This window comes from Anopheles moucheti, chromosome 2 (genome assembly GCF_943734755.1).
Source record: "Anopheles moucheti chromosome 2, idAnoMoucSN_F20_07, whole genome shotgun sequence".
NCBI lineage: Eukaryota > Metazoa > Arthropoda > Insecta > Diptera > Culicidae > Anopheles > Anopheles moucheti.
Genome location: NC_069140.1, coordinates 13,791,831 through 13,813,818, shown reverse-complemented (window position 1 = coordinate 13,813,818; position 21,988 = coordinate 13,791,831). Strand labels below are relative to the sequence as shown.

General features: G+C 44.2%; 1 protein-coding gene across 4 annotated transcripts in view; it reads right to left on the bottom strand.

The window, feature by feature from the left end:
- Positions 1 to 21,988, bottom strand: part of LOC128305022 (uncharacterized) — a 219,189-nt gene that overhangs the window by 134,061 nt on the left and 63,140 nt on the right. The window lies entirely within an intron of this gene.

Below are 21,988 nucleotides of genomic sequence, written 5' to 3'. Positions count from 1 at the left end.
TAACCAGCATCGGGAGCGACGTCAAAATTCGATCCATGAGGCAAAGCGTGAACATGGCCTGTATGTTTGCCTGCGTTTCGAACGCTCACCTCGGTCTCAGTGCCTGAGCCAGCTCCGCCGGTTCGGTAGCAAAACCTCCTCCCCCCGTGAAAGAAGTGGCAATGAAATATGAACGGTCCAGGACCGGGCGTTGCTGCAGGCCGTCCCGAACGGGGAAGAGAGACAAGCGGCAACACACGGGCACACAGGCGTACAGAATGAAGCGATGAATATTTTATCGAACGATGGTCCAACCGGATGGTCTGAGTAGAGCTCGATCGAGACTAAAGTGCACCGAGCGCGTGTGCACACACACACACGCAGATACACGAACACGTGGAAAACACGGGAGGCCATAAGAGGGAAGAGAGTTTGAAAGGATCCGTTCACGGTGAGTAAAAGGATGAAATAAATCCCCACAAGATTTATCGACCTCCTGTATCGAATATTTATCGCTGCCCGGTTTCGATGAACTTGAACTGCTTCCACTGCGAAGGGTCGAGAGCGCATTTGGGGAAATACGCGCGGCACGAGGGACACACACGTAACACCGTAAAGGGATGCAAAAGCATCGGTTCTGAAAGCATCATCCGGCGAGCGGTGGGGCTGCGATAGTGCGAGCAAGAGCAATACCCATTCAAATGAAGAAAGCTACCGGGGGTAAAGTAATTTGTGTGAAGTTTGAGCAAAATCCATTCCTAGAAATTGATTTCTGTTTTTCTTTTTTTGGCTCATTCGATCTTTCGCCGTTCGGCCATCGCAGCTAGAAGAAGCTAGAGCTTGTCGGAGAAAGCATCGCAGCAGAGCATGTTACGATTACTGCAGAAAGATGCCTTACGAGCAGACGCAAACGTTAACACGTGCAAGCATTAATGGAACGGAGTTGATTTAGTTAAATGTGGATTTGGACACGAACATACGGCAAAAGTTGAGCCGAAATTGCAAGAAATACTAATGCCGGTGGCGAGCGGAACCGTGGCGAATCAGTGAAGTGAATCGTAATCTCTACCATCTCCATCCAAGTAAAACCAGAACCGCTATCATGCAGATCGATTTAAATTCTGGGCACGCGCCCTCCAAAAACCCATCCATGACCCAATAAAGCTGTAATAAACCGAAAAAACCTTCCACTGTGCATACATTGTGGTACCAAATCAAATCATTTCACTCGGTGCAGTTTGCAGTGGCGTGGCATGGCACCGTACCGCCCGTTGATCGGTTTTATTGAAAATGAAATCTCTGCTGCATCTCACCATCGGCCATATAGCTCGATCTCGCAGCAGGGAAGAAATAAGAAAGTAAAAACGAACACATTTCGATCCACGCTGCACAGTTTTGGAAGATGGTAGCACTGTAGCAGTCTCCCCGATCGGTAATCTTGCCGCTGCTCGGGGAATATGTGTCCCCTCCCTTGAGGGTTTCGCCCCGGGGCCTTCCGGAGCCAACATTCAACTTTTCGTTGGCCAATTCATTCGGGTTTCGGGTTTACTGCTTCGCTTTGCCGCCGCATCGGTCGATTTCTTCCGTGATTGCTATCACGGGCACGAGATGGCCATGCTCCCAGCTGAGTTGCAAATATCTCCCCAGAGAGGTGGTACCGATTTGTGGAATGATTTTGCCCATGTTGTGGCGTTTTGTTTCTATTATTTCTACCGTTACTGGAGGTTGCGTTCAGAAGCCTATACCATGTGGTCCTGCTTACAGTACAGTTCCCACGTTGCGTCCATGTTCTATGGAACTTCAAACTCAATTTATCGTCAATCTCCATTAATGACCATGTGCAAGTGTTTTCGTACAGTTGGACCGCTCCGTTCCGACCGTAACGGGCATCACTTGTCATCATCATATTAGAGCCCTTAATTTTATTCCACCTCCATCCCGTACTCACTTCCTGGTACTTTGTCCTGCGCTGTTTTGTCGAAAGCTTTCTCGATTGCAATTCCGTTTCCCGCGAGGATTTTGATATTTGCAATGATTGATGAAAATACAGCGCGAACCCGAATGTCAAACGCAGCAGGCTTTGGAAAGACAATGCAAGCACCCGCGAGAATTTCATCTTTTTTGCTGTTGTCCTGATCCCATCACGAAATACAATCACCAGAAAAAGATCGGTGTACATTTTGTTTGCTTCATTTCACTTTCCTTTTTAAACAGCCATCAATTGCCCACTGGGAGAATAAAAGGGAGCTTGGTTTAATTTTTCATTTAAGCGAAACTGATTGATGTTGCCAAAGCGTAGCACCACAGCTGTCAAAACCTCGTCGTTATGGTTACGGTGCGATCGATGCTGCGTTTGGTAGAGTGTGAGACCGTTATTACGATAGTGAAATGAAGGAAAATTGATTCAACTGCCTGAATTGGAAATTCCAGCCCCAACTTTAAGTGAAAGTGATTGCATACATATGTGGTTATTATTATGAATTCAGTTAAAAGCTTCTCCAACTTAACAGTTTTTCGAACAACTTAACTTTATCAACAACCTATCAGTTCCATGGGACCCCGTACGAAGCACATTAAAAAACATTAAATGAGGTGCCATAAAGTAAAAAAGAACTTCCATACTTTTATTTCATAGCGAGAAAATTGTTTGTTTGTTTTTTTGTTAATAAAACTTTGGAAGAGAATTCAATCGATTTCAACGATGAACTTGTTGACAGCTGTCGTTGCGCTTTCCCAACTTTGCAATTTGGTAGAGAAGATTGGCAAGAGTGTGTGCACATGGATGTGAGACTGCAAATGGAAACATCCGCTCGCGTGTGTACACGCATAGTTTGGACATCGAAAGCGCAGCGCAGCTTGTCAGCGAAACGCTATCCTTAAGGTAAGCGAAATTAGCATTTTGATAACCTTTTTGCACGTACTACTGGATTTTCCAGTGACATACGGGACGCATAGTGCTCCAATGCCTGACAGTGACATAGAAAAGCATCGATTACATGTACTGGAAGTTGCACTTCTACCAGCGCGGGATTATTTATTTTTCAGCTGTGGAATATTGATGGAATTGTTAAAATGGTTACGCATGATAAAAGCATTAGAAGCTTTTAAAGCAGTTTAATGTTTGATTTAAACTTTTCTGGATCTGGAATATCGATTTTACTCGAGCTTAACTTATTCTTGAATTATATTATATTATGTTATATTATAATTTTATGCTTATGACAGCACATCACCGTATTACAATTGATTCTTTAATAATATTGTGTGAGAAAAAAAAACGTTATAGGTAAATCAAATTGATAAGGCAAGTCATCTGACATGCTAGTTTAATATTGCAAAACAATTTATAAGTAGTGTATTGTATGCTCGAACCAACATTCAAACAAGTTTGCATTCCCTGCTTGGGTCAAGCACTGGGCGCCTCCATCAGTAGCACTACCGAAAGGAAACTTAGAAAACTTAATTTTCTTTTACCATTTCCATTGTTATGTAAGCTTTCACTGCAAGGATGTTATAAGTTTTTCACTTATATGGTTGTATAGTTTTTCCCGATGTGTTATATCATGCTATAAATATATACCAGTTTTTATTCCCTGCTTGAGTCAAGTACTGGGCGCCTCCATCAGTAGCACTACCGAAAGGAAACACAGAATACTTAATTTTCTTTTACCATTTCCATTGTTATGTTAGCTTTAGCCTGTTATAGGATGTTATAAGTTTTCACTTATATGTTTGTATCATTTTTATGTTTTATATCCAACTAAAAATATATACTCTCAAGATGGCGGAGATAAGAGAATTAAAAAAAAACAAATTAGCCATGAAATCATAGTTTGCTGTCAGATCTCACTGCCATGGCATGTAAACCCTTACATTTACTCCCTTGCAACCCTTGCAAAGCTGCAAATGACCAATACTGTGCTCTGTATGCTGCATATAGGCGGCTTTATGACAGCTTTTGTTCTATTTGGTCAGAACGCCATGTTTATGTCATGTATTTTTATAACAGCAGTCTTTAGCTAATATTTACAGCTTACCATGAAAGTTACTATGAATAGAGATATCAGTTAAAAAATATATTCGAAAGAAGGAGAGACTAAAGGTATTCGGATTTGAACTAACAACATGCCCAATGCGTAGCAAGGCAACGCGCTCAGGGATTTATTACCACGCGTACTGCTTTTATTAGCGAAATGTTGACAGTTCACGTGAAACTTTACACCACCAGCGATGCATGGAAATGTGTGTGTTATGTAGCAATTTTCCCCGTGAAAGTGGCTTTCCTCACGAAACCATCCACCAGCACGGTCAGTTCAGCGTTACGCCTGCTCGTTAAACCATACCATTCGCATGTAATGTGCCCCGATTTCCGTCACGTCTTGTGCGAAACGTTTCCAATCAGGATAATTCACACAGTCATGGGGACAAGGACCCGAGGTAACGGGGGGAGGTGTAAAATGGAAGGATACACCACTTATAAGAAAATTCGTCACTACCGCTCGGGGTCCGCCACCGGGGACGTAACGTTCACTGTCAATAAGTGTGTATTTCCGAGGGCCTGCAGCACTTGGTTACGGATATACCGATACTCGTTGGGCCCGCGCATGCCGCATATTGGGGTTGGGGCGAAGGTGTGGCATCATGTTCACCAACAACAACACCCGTAGGTGAGCGATCTTCGTGGATCGCATCTCTACTCCCGGTGGGTTTCGTATTAGCGACTGTCAATCAAAAATGTAGCACACTCTAAACAAAAATGTCTAACATCCGGCACCATGCGGCGAAGGTCGATGGGCTATAGTTTCAGTACACACTTTAGAATTTCGTTGGAATCATCGACGGAATGTTTCGCCGGTGGTCCTCGATCGCAACACGTGTGGCTGGTGGTAGAGTTCGAAGTTTGGGGCTGGAACACTTTTACATAAACAGTACACCGAAAGGCAAGCAAACGCTGTCGCATTGATAGCAAAGTGTCACAAAGAGTGATATCGTTTACAGGTTTATAGTTTCAGCAATCTTTTACATCCCATAATCGAGCGGAAGGGGCCCTCAAGCAGAGTCAAATCGAGTTATTTTAGAATAGAAAAAAGGTTCCAAAATTGTAATATTAAAAAAAACATACTAAAAATAAATGTTTGTACGTTTACTCAAAAACCGAATAACATTTCTATTCTACTGCCCCACTGCCAAATCCGTCGCCACATAGTACGAGACCTTCGCACCGAAGTGGAGTTGTTTTTTCCCCCGTTGCGCCTTTAGTTAGGCGCCTGCGGTTCACACTCATCTTTAATGGAAAATTAATTGAATGTGTCAAACCGAGCGTTGATGGCGTCCACACACAGACACTCAACCCATATGGGCTGCCAATCTGCAGCGCCACAGGGTGGTACCGTGTACTTTTCTAACGCCACTCTCGCCATGGCCTTGGTGTGAGTGCGAGTGTGTGTGTGTTTTCTTTCTACTCTTCTCTGCAACTTTGTACGAGTTTTTTTCCCACTCCCAGCATACGCGGGATGGAAAATGTCAACAAGCGAATGGATTTCAAAACAGTTACCGACAACAAGCAGCAGTGGCAGCAGTAGCAGCGGTAAGATTGTGTTCTTTGGTGCCTCTTATGCATGATGCGTGTCTTTGTCACAGCCGTATTCGTTTGGACGTTAGTGTTAGAGTTTTTTTGTTCGTCTTTCTTCTTCTCTACCCTCTGCTGGTGACGTGGAATTGATTGCACATTAGTTCCGGCCAGGGAATGGTGAATCACTTTTTGACGACCAAAGTGTGCTTCTCTCCGTTGGATGTCGTGAGCGATTGAGTTGATAATGGTTTTATTTTCATGTGGGTTTTTTTTCTGTACGTTCAAAAAAACATACCACCACGAGAACATATGTCCGTATAGACGAGTTTTGTGACAGATGAATCCGAGTGGTAATTTCTAATTAATATTTCAATCTTTTTTTTGTGCTTCCCTCAGACCATCTCCTTTCTGTTGCGAAGTTGTGATGGAAAATAAAACAAGCCCGAAGCGCGTTCCAATACACCATATTCCTCCTTGTGTTGCATAATGCTGGAAACTGGAATGTTGTTAATTACAGTTTCTATTTCACTGCGAAAAGGTTTCGCAACGCAGCGGTAAAATCATAATGAAGGAAGCAACATCGAGCGCTAAATAAAACTACCCGCGACTCAAAAAGTGCACCCAGCACCCAAACACCAGTCAATGTACGTCGGACACGCCAATGCATTAGCGCGTTTGATAAATGAACCTCCGCTAAATTACTGCCGCACACAATATTTTCCCCCGTTTGCGCAAGGGTGGTACCGCAGTGGAAGCTTATCCACCCGGGAGTTGGGCGAAAAAAGGGCCACGGGCGCTGGATGGGGTTGAAGGACGGTTGGAGGAAAATTAAAACTGAGACCGTACAGAGCGAACCGCTTCCGTTCCCGGTGTGCTAGTGCATGTTGGTCTTTCCGGTGTTGGCGCTTCGGGGTTGGCGGTCGGGCTTGATCTGCTACCTCTGCCCCAGAAACTCGCCTCGATCATCATCGCGATAGTGCATTAGTTGGCATTATTACGAGCAAAAGTTTTCATCGCGTTTATATGCTCCCGGTTTTTGATTTCCAGCACACACACAAACACTGTTGGGTAGAGTTTTCCACGGCGGGCAGCAGTCGATAATATTCGTCATTTTTCAACCTGGCAGTGCTACTACCTAGTGCGAGTGCGGTTACGGTTTTGCACTGGCAAATACCTCACCTTTTTCATGCTAAAAATGCACATCACAAACAATGCGGCGAAGATTTCACGGGAACGCTTCGCATAAAACAAAAAAGGTGTGCTCACCCGGCCAAGTGCACCCATCGGCAGAAGCGCAGGAAATGACCTTACGAGTAATGGATGAAAATAAATGAATAAAATGGATAATAGCTCATCAGTCCGCCGAGCACGGTGGAGGCAGCGACGGCAAATTCGCAATGGTAAATTTAAATATTTACCGCTTCTTTTGTATTCCACGCTCGGGCACTTTTGAAAGCGGTCTAACCGCGTCCACCAACTCATAACCATTAGTTCACTTCTGCAACGCTTCCCCAACAACGCTGCCAAGACGTTTGACATGTTCGCGTCCATTTGGTTTGGTTTGGTGCAGGGCTCGGAAGTTTAATTCAGTAATTAATCCTTCAGGACCTCCAATAGCGAATACGGGTCGTAGTACGGGCAAAGGGATGGAACTTTTGCGACACGATGGTAGGTTTCTTTTTGTGTTTGTGTGTGCTGTGTTTGTTCTGCTCTCCACAAAAACCCATTCGTTATCGTGCAGCATAATTTTCCATATTTAGTGACCCAACCATTGCCCCGGTACTGAATACACGGCTACACGCCGTCGTTGCCTGTTAAAATTTAATATTAGCCCCTGTTGTTATGCAACGGCACCAGCCGCACGATTGTAGCCGATGGTGAGCGCTGGGGTACGGCACGGGGAGCGCATAAATGCGATTGCGATGCAGTGGTAAAGTTGCATCGTACCTTCGAAGCGCACTAATAGGTCCTACCTACCCGGGTACGGGAAGACATAGCGATAAAGTGAATGTCCCGACCGTATTCTGCTAGAGAAATCGTGGAACCGGATGCACGATAGCTAATCAAGAGTACGGATGGTGAAGATGCAGGCGAGATAGGTGGGGATGGGGTCGAATGGAATGGGTGCTATTTTTACTTTGTTGTGGCATCGCAGTAGCCATGTTGTGTTTATCTGCATTAGTCGAGGGATGGACTCGAATATCAAGCGTAGATGAAGCTTTCCCAAAAAAAAAAAACAATACAAACAGAATTACACGAATTATTTGTGCATAATTTGTACCTTTTTTAAAGGTGTCCAAAAACAAATTATATTAATGTTTCAATATGCAATCTCTTTTTAAAATTACAAAACTCGCATTAAACGAACGCAAATCGCTCCTAACCCATTTAAAGTGAAGAACATTCAAACTGTCGAACAGAAGCAGTAAATAAGGTTGGCAGAAAAACAAAAACTTTGAGCCGGAAATGATGGACTAGAACATTTCACCAGGCGGCAGAAGAAGGAAAAAAAAACTTCTCCAATCGAAGAACGGGCTTTCGTATAACGAGAAGCGTCGGTGTCTTTCCTTTCTTTTTTTTTTTTGTGTGTGTGTGCACAGTTCTTTAAAAGCCGAAGATGAGGACAAACAGACAGACAGCGAAAAGCCTTAAAACTTAAATTAGAGTTTTGTGAAACTTTCCTCTAGCGCGCAACCCGGCTGTTGTACGTTGTATCCGGGAAATGACTTGGCGTGACCCGCATCGAATTCCTGCGCATTGTCCGGCAGGGCAAGCAGGACCGGAAAAGTTGGTGGCCGGCAGTGGAGCAGCGAAATGTTTTCCTCACGGCAAATTCCGCCCGTTCGAACATACGGCCATTTCGTTGCTGAAGAATGCCAGGGCAGATCGGCCAAATGGCAGTGAATTTCGAGTATGACACGCGCACACGCGCATGCCGTTAAACGCGTGACCAACGACCGTCGGAATTGTGCGAATAAGATCCCAAGAACCGAGCAGCGAGAGGGGTATTTTTGTTTAAGTTAGAATAATGAATGGTCTGAATATAACTTTATAGTTTTGATTGCAACTTGCGGCAGTGCCAGCTTGAAGGCAGTTTCATGTTTTAGAAGTAGTATATAGCTTTAATGTAGCGAAGTTTAGCAAGAAATGAACAGAACTTGAGGCGCAATACTTTACTTACAACATGTAGCAGTCATAACAATATTCCAAGTTTGATGAAAAGGATGCAAAAACTTATGCAATTTACCTGAAATGAAACGGAAATGAAATTCGATATTAAAAACTATTAAAAGTTAATTATTTGATGATAAATTTAGATGCATTGAAAATGTTTTAATAATACAAATTATAGAGGCTATATTGCAACTGACAGCTGAACCGAATATTAGATCAATTGTTAGATCAATTGAATATTAGATCAATTGAATATTAGATCATATTAGACTTTGCAGCGTGCTCAATGATTTTTACGCAAAAAGTTAATTGTTATTTGTTGAAATATTTATCAAGAAAATAGATGCGTTTTACAAATGTGGTTAATTGAGGTTAATGCTCTGGTGGCGGTGCTTCTGTACGTGCACCTGTAAAATAAACATAGAATCAAAAACCTTACCCAGACATCTTGGCTAATCGTGTGAAAATTTGTACATTCTAGGAAACTGGAAGCTCTTTAAACCAAAATTCGAAGCATACATACACGCAAACCAAAATCACTCACCAAACAGCAAACACAAAGACGGTTAAATACGCACCACGGTTTTTTCTTCTTTTTGGTGTGTTTTGTAAGACACAAAGCGTAGCCAATTCCCCGTTTTTTTTTTGAAGCGTCACTTTCTTTGCCGAAGTACGCTGAAAAGTGTCTAAAGATCGCGTAATGGAAAACTCTGCCGGCAAACAATGTTGCGGGCAGGAGCTGCCGCCAATTTGCTGGCACGGTACGAGTGTAAATGTGACATATGTGGAACTGGAAGTGTTGCTTACGAATGGTAATGAGATAAAAGGACGCTCCTCCCCCGTCGTATTACGCGTGGGAGATGAACGATGCTTGCCATAAGCCAGCTGCCACATGTAGGAAGGTGTTCGAAAAATTGGGCAGGTGTTTGAAATTCGGGGAAAAGTTTTACTTCCTCAAATAACGGTAGAATCCACACCTGCACACACTGTTGCATGATGAAAACCCGTGACAATCTCCCTGCGGAGGAAGATTTGCGTGTGTTTTTGTTTGTCGATTTTCAACCGTGCGGTGAACACCCGTTTTTTTTCGCTCCTGTGGCTTCATCGGTCGGGAAGCACCGGGGAGTTTTAGCGAGACACGCAATCGCTGTGTCGTTCGGTTGTTGGTGCGCAACTTTTTCTAATTCCATTTTTCACTCAAGCGCAAAGATTTTGCAGTAATTCTGCCAGCTTCTGGTAATTACATCTTCGCCCACATGCCAATTTATTTTCGGTTTGTACGTGGCCAGGGATGAAGCACAGACAAAGCTTTCGCGCTGCTGGTGTGTTTTGTTTCTGAGCTGAACGAATTTGGCATCGTTAAATGGAACGGCGCACCAGCTTTGGTCGCCGTTCCTTGCAAACTGTGTCTAGCATTAGGGAACGTAATGCTACCCCATTACCGAACGCTACTTGTTTTGATGGGGGAAAACAATGTTTTTTATTACACGCAGGATTTGTGGTAGATCGTTCTGGAAAGCTGAAGCGTGGATCTTTAAACTCATGGCTACGCTGAGCAAACATTTAAATCAACGCTGGCTAACAGAAAATATGGCGATCTGCTTCGTTCGAAAAATAGTGAATTTAATTACAACACTTTTCCATCATCCTTAACGGTTTATTACCACAAATTATGAGCAAAACTTTCACTGCCAAACTTTGACTTTAACTACCGTTGGAAACGAGATGCATTGGCCTGATATACTGTATGATCCTACCATCACAGATCGTCCTATTTTGGATCGAGTTTTTGCATACCTAAGTCATTAACCTGGACATGAAAATTCGCTGAGCTTTAATATATGACAGACAGTAGGAAAGCTCGTGAACAAGCTGCATTTTGTTAACATTAAAGTTTTGCTTTCATAGCAGCAGAAATCCTATTCGGATTTTGATTCATTTTCTAATTTTACTTGTTAAAAAGGTGTCAGCATCAGAGTTAACAAAAATAAATCGTGCTTAACAAAAATGCTTTATTGACTTCTAATGAAAAATCATTAAAGGCAATACAGTATGAATATTATCATGAAATATCATTTAAACCTATTAACTTCCTATTAACCTATTAACAGAATGGCGTTCGAAAATTAAAGATACATAATAGTAAACACTGACACTCGATAAAATTACCCCTCTGACGGCGTATTTTAAACTAATTAAACCTACTCTGAAAAGACAAACGTAGGCTTATTCATTTTCCCCCCTTTCCTCGTAAGCTACGTGATGCTATTTGATATTAAATTTTCATTATAAATTAGCAACGATGACTTTGCTAACATCATTTGCCTAACGAATTTGTACACCAAGCTTTCGCCTTACCATTGTTGCTTTACTCTTGTCGCGTTTTTTTTACGTTCCCTGTCTATACCATAAGCACGTTCCTCACCTGAAGCAGTGAAAGCTTTCGAACCGTTTCCAGAAAGGTGCCTCCTGCGAATGTGAGCATAATTCACCATCACGCGATAAACTTAAGCGGCACTCTCCCCCCCTCGGCTTCGGTTTGGCTGTTGGAAAACAGACCGCCCACGTGCCTGTTACGGATCGATCCTGGCAAAAAACTTTTCCCACTTTTCGATTCAATGCGCGAGATTCGAAACAAGCCCATTACGAAAGCGGATACGTATTTTCTGACAGCACTTACCCTCCACTCAAAGCCCACCACCCACCATTTTGCAGAACGCTTCTGTGGGAGAGAAAGAGAGCGAGAGAGACGGTGTTTTTCCGACCCCAAACAGGCCTGAAACGATTGCGTTTCAGTTGCACCTGCGAGTAAAATGTCATTGTCAAAACATATAATCTCGCAAAGTAATTGAGAACATTTATCAGTTTGATTTTAGGCCGCTGTTCGCTTCACTCATCCTCGAAAGTCGAAAAGGGACGTTCTTTGAGATCCGGGTTGGATACGTTTTTCTTTTCTTTCTTTCTTCTCGTTGTTGTTTTGAGTGGTTCTTCAGCGCTTACATTCGGCGTCCTGTTTTTAACGGCCACATTGTGTCTGTTAAAGATTCGGTGGGATTGGGACAAGGAAAAATAAACGCCTCCCTTTTGCTCGGTATCCTTGCATGGCCGAGTGCTTTCGCAACACTGATAATAAAATCGATGAGAAAGTATCAAATTCGTTCGCTGGAAGCCGTCTTCGAGGGGGTTGCAAAAACATTGGAAGAATTGCAGAAAACATTCTCCACGCTGAAGACGCACGCGGGTTGTTTTTTTTTTCCTTCTCAAAAGAACCAACGGCATAACGCACGATCAACGTGAAAAACGTGGGAAAATGAATCGAGACAGTAATCGCGACGTTTCCATTTCACCGGCAAAGGGGGTGGGGGGAGGGCGAAAAAAAAGCAACCCCCCGAATCGTACGAAGGCAAAATGATAATTCTTCAATGGAAATTCCCACCCGAAATGAGGCAGCATACGATGGCGAACGTTTGCACAGGCATCACGATCCAATTTATTTTCATTCCACCCATTGTCTCAGGCAGCTGAACCCGGTTTTAATGGCAGTGGTGGGGGGGAGAAAGAGCAACCGAGGGACTCCAATGGTTGCTATGCCGATTCTAGACAATTCGTTTTTACGAGACGTTTGTATTGTGCGTTGTTTTTTGCTTAGCCGGAAAGTTAGTTAAGCTCCTCCGTTTTGGCTGTGACTTTGATTATTGTTTCTTGGTCAGCTAGGCGGCCTGGAGACCGTATTGTTCTGGAAGGTATCCCACTAATAGGTGCGCATCCGTACCCAACTTTTCTTAGCCTTAGCCAACGCCGACGTGCAAAGATTTTGCTCACACTAACCGGATCTTCCCCAAAACGTCTTGCGTAGTTTCGCACGTTGCCAGTTCGTTTACTTGCATTCATAAATATTTTCTCGTTAGCCGGTACCGTTCGGCTCATACTTTGGCGTTTGCTCAATTCACGCACGCCCATGAATGCTTTGGCTGCGGTGCTTTAGCTGATATTGATATTAGGGCCAACGGAATTTCTTTCGCTCATTTCATGCCGGTCGGCTTCCACGCTTCGACTGCGAGTGCGACATTGTTTTTATTGTTACGCCAACCCCGTTGACGCACAAAATCGTGCCAAAAACCGAACCTACCGAAAACGTGCGCGCAAGGACAAGCACGGCGTTTGCAGTGTGAAGAAGCGTTTTGGGCAAACAAACAAACACAACAACAAAAAAAGGCTTGTATTTCTTCGGCCCATTGGTTTTGTGGGAACGGGAAACGAGGATAAAAATTACGCTCATCAATTTTGCTCGATGCTCACCGAAGCATTTAGGAATAATTGAAGAGCCAGCCGTTGCAGTAAGTGTCGCAGTAATTACAGCCTAACCCCGTTCGGGTTCTTTCTTTTCGCTTGCACCACAGGCACCCCACAGGCGGGAACGGCCCCAAAAAGGGAAAAATGTTTTTCCCAAGGTTTTGCACGGAATCGAAGGTTTTAGTTGCGCGATCAATGTCTATTCCTAATGCCCGTTCACGTTCACCAGCGAGTGTTGGCAAGTGGTGGACGTTGTTTTTGGGTAGTTCATTTATGTTGCATGTGTCCTTTACTGTTCGGATGGGAAACGGTTGGCCAGCGTTCAAGAGCAACCGTAACTGGGTAACGATTCAAAATAAATGCTAAACATCGCAGCATCACTTTTACGACCGTGGGAATAAAGGATACATTTGAGGAGATAGATAAACTTGATGTTTTACAAACTTTTAAACATTAATCGTGTTTGGGATTGGTATGAAATTTGAAAGTAGATCAGTAAAGTACTCAGTAAAGTAGGTGAAGTTCTTTAAACGGTATAGATATAAAAATATTCGGAACCTAAAGAATAATTCGAAAGTTCTCTTAACCTTTTTTGATTTAATTCTAACTTCAAATACTCTGTCGGAAAGATTTATAGCACTGAAAAAGGCTATTCATTATTTTGATTTGCACTCGATTATGGCCCGACATTTCTTTTTCAATTTCCCTTTCATAAACCATGTGCCATTTCATACGAATTCTTTGCTACCGTCAGAATTGACAAGCAGCGGTACAACCCCTAAACGAAATGGTGAACAACAAAGAGAAATATTCATTTTCAAATAAAGGAACAAACTGGAAACAAAACTATGGCGACCACGAGAGCACGGCACGGTCGAGACATGGTCGCCTAATGTTGATCTGGGATCAGCATAAAACAGAAACATCTAAACAACGGCGGACACAAAAGAATGCCACTGCGAACGTGCGCCATGCGTTTGGCAAAATGGAACCGTAACAGCCCAACAAAAAAAAATAATAATAATGCCAGTACAGCCGAGAGCAGGCAAATGGTGCGCGGGTGCGATGAAGAGGCGGAAAACTCAAACATCTATAATTTTATGCTAATTATGGCCAATGTTGTCCCCGCTATGCTCTGTTATTTTTATGCTTCTTTTCATCGTTTTCATCGCTGGTTCTGCTCGTGCCTCGGATGTGCCGTGGAAAATCCTTTCAATCCGTTGATTGGAACCAGTGAGCTGTTCCGGGGCAGCGGGGAAAGGGGGGTAACCGGTCGGTAAATGCAGCGGCAAAACATAACATGAAGGCGGTGGAATGCGCCGGATGCCTCCTTTTTCAGTTCGGGGTTTGTTCTGCAAACTGAAAGAGGGCAGCATTTTAATGGTTCTATTTCGCTCTGCATTATAGATAAACGGTGTCCAAGCGGAGGTACGGTTTTAAAACGGGTGGACGACGATCGATTCGGTCGTTTGGTTGATGAGAATGTCTGCATAACGACACCGCCGATTCTTACCGAACTGTAGCGAGTGGCAATCACTGTGTGGAAACAGGTCTCGCTTCACAGTTCCGAAAACAGGGCTGAGTTGTTAAATATTAAGAGCTTAATAAAACGTTAATTATTGTGTCATGCAAGTACAGCACGAAAGTGCACGAATCAGCATTATGAAATTGTATTTTCCTTGTCGTATTGCATGAAAAAAAGGATTCGAAGACCTGCATGTGTGCAGAGAAAAGTAACTCAATTTGTTAAATTGAAATCGTGAAGCTCGTTGTCGCTATCGTACTCGTAAATTGTTTATTCATTTACGATTAGTTCTAATTTGATTTCAATACTTTTTGCGAGGTTTTCTAGTCAATTAAAAGCAAATAGAACCTTTTTAAGAAACTGTAGTACATGAAACATTTTTTAAGTCTCTTAGAGGATATATCGCCTTCGTCTTCCGGGCTGGACTGAGACGGAGATTAGACTTCTGGGATACTGCGTACAGTTTCTATGATTTTAATCAACACTATTGCTTACAAGAATTAATAATGCAGCATGTTTGCGAATAAGGAACGTTTAGATAAATATAGTATTTAAGGAGATCTAAAGGAACTAAAGCATACGCCGAATCGAAAGCATTCAAACAATCATCGACTTTACAACAGGAAAAAAAATGTAAAGGAAATAAATGTTAAATAAAAAAAATAAATAAAAATACATAAATAAAATAAAATAAAATAAAATAAAATTAAATAAAAAATACATAAAATATGTTAATTATTAATGCCAAATTTGTAATTCTCCCACGTTTCCCAGCTGGTTCTGAATCTCTTGTAAGCGTTAATTTGTTACTTTTTTACTAAATTAACATACAGATTCCGATGCTACACGTTTAAAAAGAATGTAATAACAGTTGTTCGTTCTTTGTTGCATTTACCTTAACATATTAATGCATTGCATTAAACCACATTCTTTAAGCGATTTTGTAGTGGGGTTTCATAACATGATCAGACCATTTGTATCAAAACATCATTATCTGTTGTTAAATAGTTGTTTCTATTTCACACAAATATTCCCACAAGTGAGCATTGTTACACCAACACCAACTCCTGCATGTATTTAGACACAACTCAAATCAGAAAACATTACTCTCTCGATTGGGCGAAAAGGTGGAGGGTAAAACGAGGACAGGTAAGCTCAGAACTCGCATCCACCACCAATTCCTATCATGTTGCTCGACGATGTAACGTCCGGTTGGGAATCCTTAGCATACAATCTACATACCACACCACACCGCAGCTGGAGTAGATTCATTTCAACCTTGAAAGCAATCGGCCGAACCGAACCGAACCAACCGGTCCGGAGTTTGCCAAAACTGACCCGGTACGCTAGCCACGAAACATGATCCATCCCCGTGTTCCCGTGCTGCCTTTCGCGTTCCTTCCCGTTTTGCCAATAGAAATGGCCAAATTCAACGGGAAGTATACCGGTGCGGTGTACCCTCTTTCGGTTCGCTTCCCATCCCAGCGGTGAAGGCCATTGTGCCTGCTGTTGTTGTTGTTGTTAAGCTGGAAATTCAATTTACGTAAGGTGAAAGTTTAACGATGTTTGATTGATCGACGGTTGGCTGATCATACCGGTACGCGGTGGGCGTTTGTTTGTGCGAATGCAAAGCGACACGAATGCAAGGGTAATGAGGTTGGAACGGTTGGGTAAAAGGCAGTAGAGAACCAAGAACAAAGATTCAGGTGATGCCGCCCGGTGACGTTCCGATGGAACGCGTATTGGGACGCTTCTTTTGCTCGCGGGAAGCTCGATAGGACTCGGTGTAACAACCGTTCTAAACCATTCGTGAGCCAAACCGCCCAAAGCGCATGGTAGCGATACTCAAACACACCGTGCGGCGACGGGTTCGATCGGGTTCGTGGTTCGTGGCATTAGTTGTGTCGGTTACGGTATGCCGCAGTGAATGGTGATAAAAAATATGAATAAAATATGCTCGAATCACGAAAGTGTGGAGAATTTCTGAAAGGTTATCCCTTCCGGTTACCGAACGGGGTTGCTTTGGCCGCGATGAGGCCCAGGTGCGATGGGTTGGGAACCGGATGGGAAGGTCGGAAGTCGTGCTACATTTCAGTGAATAGTTTCGTAGCGGCGAAACGCCATTTTGCCTAGATTGCGTAAAGCACAAGGTGTAACTTTTGTGAATCCATCCACCACGACTGGAAAGAGTAATTACAGGGATCGACTTACGGCGGGTACCTTGAGTAGCGAAAGCGATCCCTTGCGGTACGGGTTTTTCCCTTTTCCCATTCCCATCCCATCCCACGGCCCCACGGTCGAGGTTTCACGCCCTGCTGCTGGTACGTTCCATCAGTGCGGAGAGGGCGCTAAACACGGCACGGCAAAGCGATTGGACGAGCAAGTTCTGTGGTATTATCGATAGCAAATTGCTATTTTCGTTGGCCACAGTTTATAATCGTAACTTTCATCACGCAATCCATCATTCGACGGCTGCCACTATCACCGCACTTCCCCCTTCCCACTTGGTTTGCTCTGTGCCCGCACTGTTGGGACGGTTAGAATTCTAGGTTTCCATCCATTAGTTTCGATTGCTGTAAGTCGATCGTAACCCATCGTTCTGTCAAGGTCCCAGGCAAAACGGAAAGTTTCTCTATCGAAGCTCGGTTGATTTACAGTTCTTCATTTTCTGTTCCCGTTTTAATGGTTGCTGCGAATGGGAATTGGGCGAAGTGGAAAGGGTGAAGGGATACGAGGAGAGGAAGAAGGGAAAAACCCTAAACAAACAGTATAACCCCAACCGAACCGAACCGTCGGGGACGGGTACGGTAATTTGTTTCGTTTTTCGGGGGCATTGAATTATGTTGCCTTCGTCTGTCGTCGTAAGCGGGTGATTATTTTAATCGTTTGTTCGATTGCTTCCCTCGATAAGTAGTGGTTTGATGTGTGTGTGTGTGTTTTTATATGACGTTTGGTGGGGGGCGATGGGTGCAGATAGTTGCGACAAGCGATGGTACAAGTGTGATGACATTTGTTGGGTGTAAATCAACGGAAAAGGAAAACTTTGTCGTTGATAGTTGATCAAACCCGAAAGATAATGAACTGTGAACTGTGCCAAGCAACATGCTATGCTGTACCGTTGGTGGAAACAAGTGGAAACAAGACGGTTCTTAAATTATATGTTTAAAAATACATTGACACCTTTTATCACATAATCTGAATATTTGCGATAAGCGAAGGAGGATTTGGTTCAACTTTTGGAAGCTTTTACTATCGATTTCCACTGCCCTTTTTGGTCACGAAGTTCTGAATGAAGTTTACTCTAAAAAGTTCAGTCGGTTACTGTGAGAAATCCTTACGGAAAAAAACTGGATGTGATTTTTGGAGTTTTTACGGAAACCTTGATGGAAAGAAATGTATGTATGCCCTTGGCGCCATTCTGTTCGATACTGTTCATTCGCTTGTCAGAAGAGTTCATTTACGCAGTTCATTTTACATTGCTCGGTGTCCAGCAAGGTCTGTGTAAGATAGAGGTCGAGTAATAGCCAAGATAGAGGTTCGCCATTTTGGATTTTATTTGACATTTCGTCGCCCGTGTAAGATTCCTTGCGTCTAGCCTACTTGTTTACTATATCCCGATTAATCAACACAACTACACACAAAACATTTGAACGGAAAAGGGCGTCCAAACGTCAAATCACGTGTAACGAACTTTTGGCTACTTGTCAAATTGCTCTATATTACTCGACCTCTATCCTACACAGACCTTGGCATTTTCCATTTGAATGGAAAAGGGCGTCCAAACGTCAAATCACGTGTAACGAACTTTGGCTACTTGTCAAATCGCTCTATATTACTCGACCTCTATCCTACACAGACCTTGGGTGTCCAGTTTTCAGATGAAATCTTTCATGAAACTTTTCCTAATTATTGCTGCAATCATTTTCATGAAGCTGCTTTCCTTATTATTTTTTACAGATTCATGAATTTATGTTACATTTGAATGTCATTGAGAGGTGTTGATAATATATCTTACCATTTAATTTTCTGTAATGAACTTCTATAGCACGACGGGTTTATAGTTATACTAACGGTTTGAAGCGGCTATATCTGGTCCTTACTGTGTGATCTAATTCCATATCGTCGCAAGTCCTGAAGGAAAAACAAAAAAATATCCTAATCTGATCTCTAAATTCAAAAGAACCTTCTTGGGGAACTAAGAGCAATCTTGGGTGTGTTATTTGTTTATTCCCGGAACTTCCATGTCGTAGGAAGAGGATAACAAGGCTCCCACGTACGTCGTTGACATCCAGCGCTAATTATGTCACGTCATCCATCAAGATTCTGGCGTCACGTTTCGTCGGGAATACATTTTTCATCCAGCACCGTCAACAGTTTCATTTGGGTAATTGGTTGTTGCTCTAGTGTGGCCAATCACGCCTGATACTTTCGCATTGCTATTGTACCGATGCAGAAGGCAAATGTTAGTTTAAATGTCAGAAGGCATTAAGTGCCTCAGGATGTACAATTGTTTCGCACTGGAATGGAGACTTCAAAACGAACGAAATCTCTACCCAACGAATACCAATCAATAGATAATATTATCAAATTGTCTCTGTGCTCAATAGGGTGTATCAACAAATGAAGCAAGCAATACATTCCCTTTTTGGAAAACGTTGTTTACAGCAAAGCCTTCATCCCACAAGCTGCTGCTCGCTAAGGCGGCACACAACCTAACGTGCCGCATTATCGATTGTAGCATTCCCGCATACCAATAGAGCCATTCCACCAGCACACAATCGTACATGTCGCCTAACTCTCCCCAATGCTCTGCTACGGTGCAAACAAAATAGGTTGAAAAATGAGAACGCAATTTCATTAAATCATACTCTCCGGCGACCTTCACGATATACGGCTCAATCAGGCCGGGAATGTGTGGGGGGAGGGGGGTGGAAGGTGTAAAAATTGCATCGCTTCCAAGAAGCACAAATCATATTTCCAGCACCGTAAGCACAGAAATGCCCAAGATCCAACAGCACCAACACCCAATCGCCCGAACATCCGAAGGTGTTATGCAAATGAAATTGATACCGACTCGGGCGGGCGGACGCGGAGACACAAGCGTTCGTACTCGGTGATACACTTCCGACATCGTCAGGGTATCTTCAGTGCGCTCGGAACCGTGCCAGCCACGGTTCGGGTGTTGCGGTGTCGGTGTTTCGTGACCGGGGCAGGTGTAAATATATCCCCGCGTATGCCTTTTTCCGGGCAAACGTGCGGGCAACAGTTGGATCGCTTCACCGATAGGCACACGGTGAATTCGACAACCGATATCACTCGTCACTGTCAAAGTTGTTCGGGGGCATACAGCAATCCCATCATAATTTTCTTCGCAGGCATCGTTTCGCAGCCCGATCCCGTAGTATGCAAAGCAGTTATCACGTTTCCGAGCCAGGCTGGAAAAACAATGGCAAACGCAATTTCTACACCTTCCACATCAACGAACCGGTCGAGTCGGTACCCGGAAAAACGGGGACAAGGGACAGGGGACAGAAAACAGAACAGGGAGATGAAATATGGAACGGAGCTCGAAGCGCTTTTCCTTTAGGCACAAGACGGCCATAATTTATCCCCTTCAATTTGGTCCACGATCGCTCAGGGCAGCGGGCAAGCGGGGAGGTGTTGGGTGTTGCGATGGTGATGATGTATGGTTCTGGCCCCGTTCCTGGTGTACACCGGTGTACACGAGTCGAGTCCGTGTACCGGTGTTCCATCGACGTGGAGGAAAAGTATTCAGAATAGTTTTGATGTGCCAGCATCATCGCGAGCTCGGTGTGCGTGTACGCCTACACGGCTGCAATAGCACGGCACCACTTGACATTAACCTTGCCCACTCACGAGAGCTTCATGAGCATCACCATCATCATCATCATCATGGCCTCAGCTCATGGGCGTCAGCGAGTTGTGTCGCGACCATCACGGGTGAAAAATTATCCTTCCCACCGAATCGCTACGGCCGATGGCAAAAAAACACAGAACGCAACACGCGACAGAGAAGATAAAAACCGCCTCAACAGAAACAACACACAAGACAAAACAAAAACACACAACAACGACGTTTCGTAGGACCTTGAGAAGTTGTTCCAAGTTCCTGCATCTTCGCCGCAAAACACTTCGCCACCCCCGGGGTCACATACACACCTGCGCCCCGAGGTACGAGCGGCTGGGAAAACCCACCAAGCTCGTATCTTTGCCACCACATTGGGGGAGGGTGGCGAAAGGAAAAGAGAGCTTTTCCCACCGCACATTAGCACGCCGGGGGAGGGGAACGGGAACTGGAACAGGTCCCCTCGGTGGGCCCCGAGAAGCCTCGCAGTGCGGTGCGCTGAGTGCTAACGAATTTGCGGTAGACCACCTTTAACCTTTATTTATTTAGCACCTTTGCCGGCGGGCTGAGCTAGGAAAATAGGCAAAAACCGTTTCATTCCGTGCCTGCTCCTTGGAAAGCCCTTTCGGTCGTCGTACCTGGTGTACGCTGGTACGCCGCCTGATCAGCGAGTCACCGCTAGTCAGCCGTGGCGGGCCGTGCTCACTTTCGGATCGAATTGGTTATGACGGGTTCGTGCCAGAGAGCGGTTGGGCAAATATTTCCCACCGCCGCGGCATGGTGGACCGGGGAACCGGAAGGATGCGTTTGTGGGGGGGGGGGAGTTTGTGTGTGGGTTGCGATGGAAAATAGGCGAATTATTATTAAAATATGCACAACACATTTTTCATTCTGTCAAATCGGAGAAAAAAGACAAAAAGACGCACAGGGTGGTGCCGAAGAAGCCGAACAAAACACCGGCCGTGCCCAAACCCCGCGCGATAAGCTCGTTCGGGAAGTGTGATGGAGTTGGGAAGCGTGGCTCACACTCTCTCTCTCTGTCTTTCTGTGGGCGCATAAGCAGAGCAGAGAAATTAGAAATGACAGACGACAGGAGTGTGGCAGGATGGCAGGTGAGGCAGCAAGAAAAAGAAAACTTGGGTCCCGCTTCGATGGATGAAAAACGCGCCCATTGAAACAACACGAAACACGACACACACCCACGCGCGCAGAGGGCACCCGTCCTTTTCGAAGGATTTCTTATCTTTCGTGGCAGAATCTTTGACCGGAGTTTGGTACACCTTCCGGCGCACCTTGCACACCTGCCGAAGGTGAGCTGCGAGTGGGTGGACAACGGTGGAAAATTATTCGGTACAAAAGCCACCCCTAAGAGGCAACCAAAGGGACCCCCACACGAGGGAGTTGAGGGTTCGCGTTGGTGTCGGTGATTACCGCTGATGATGCCACTTTCAATGCAGCTCGCAATCATACTGACGATGATGATGATGATGATGATGATTTAAAAACAAAATCATTGGAATGATTACACCTCTTTGCATGAAGCGAAAATTGGATGAGGTATTCTCCCGAGTACCGGCCA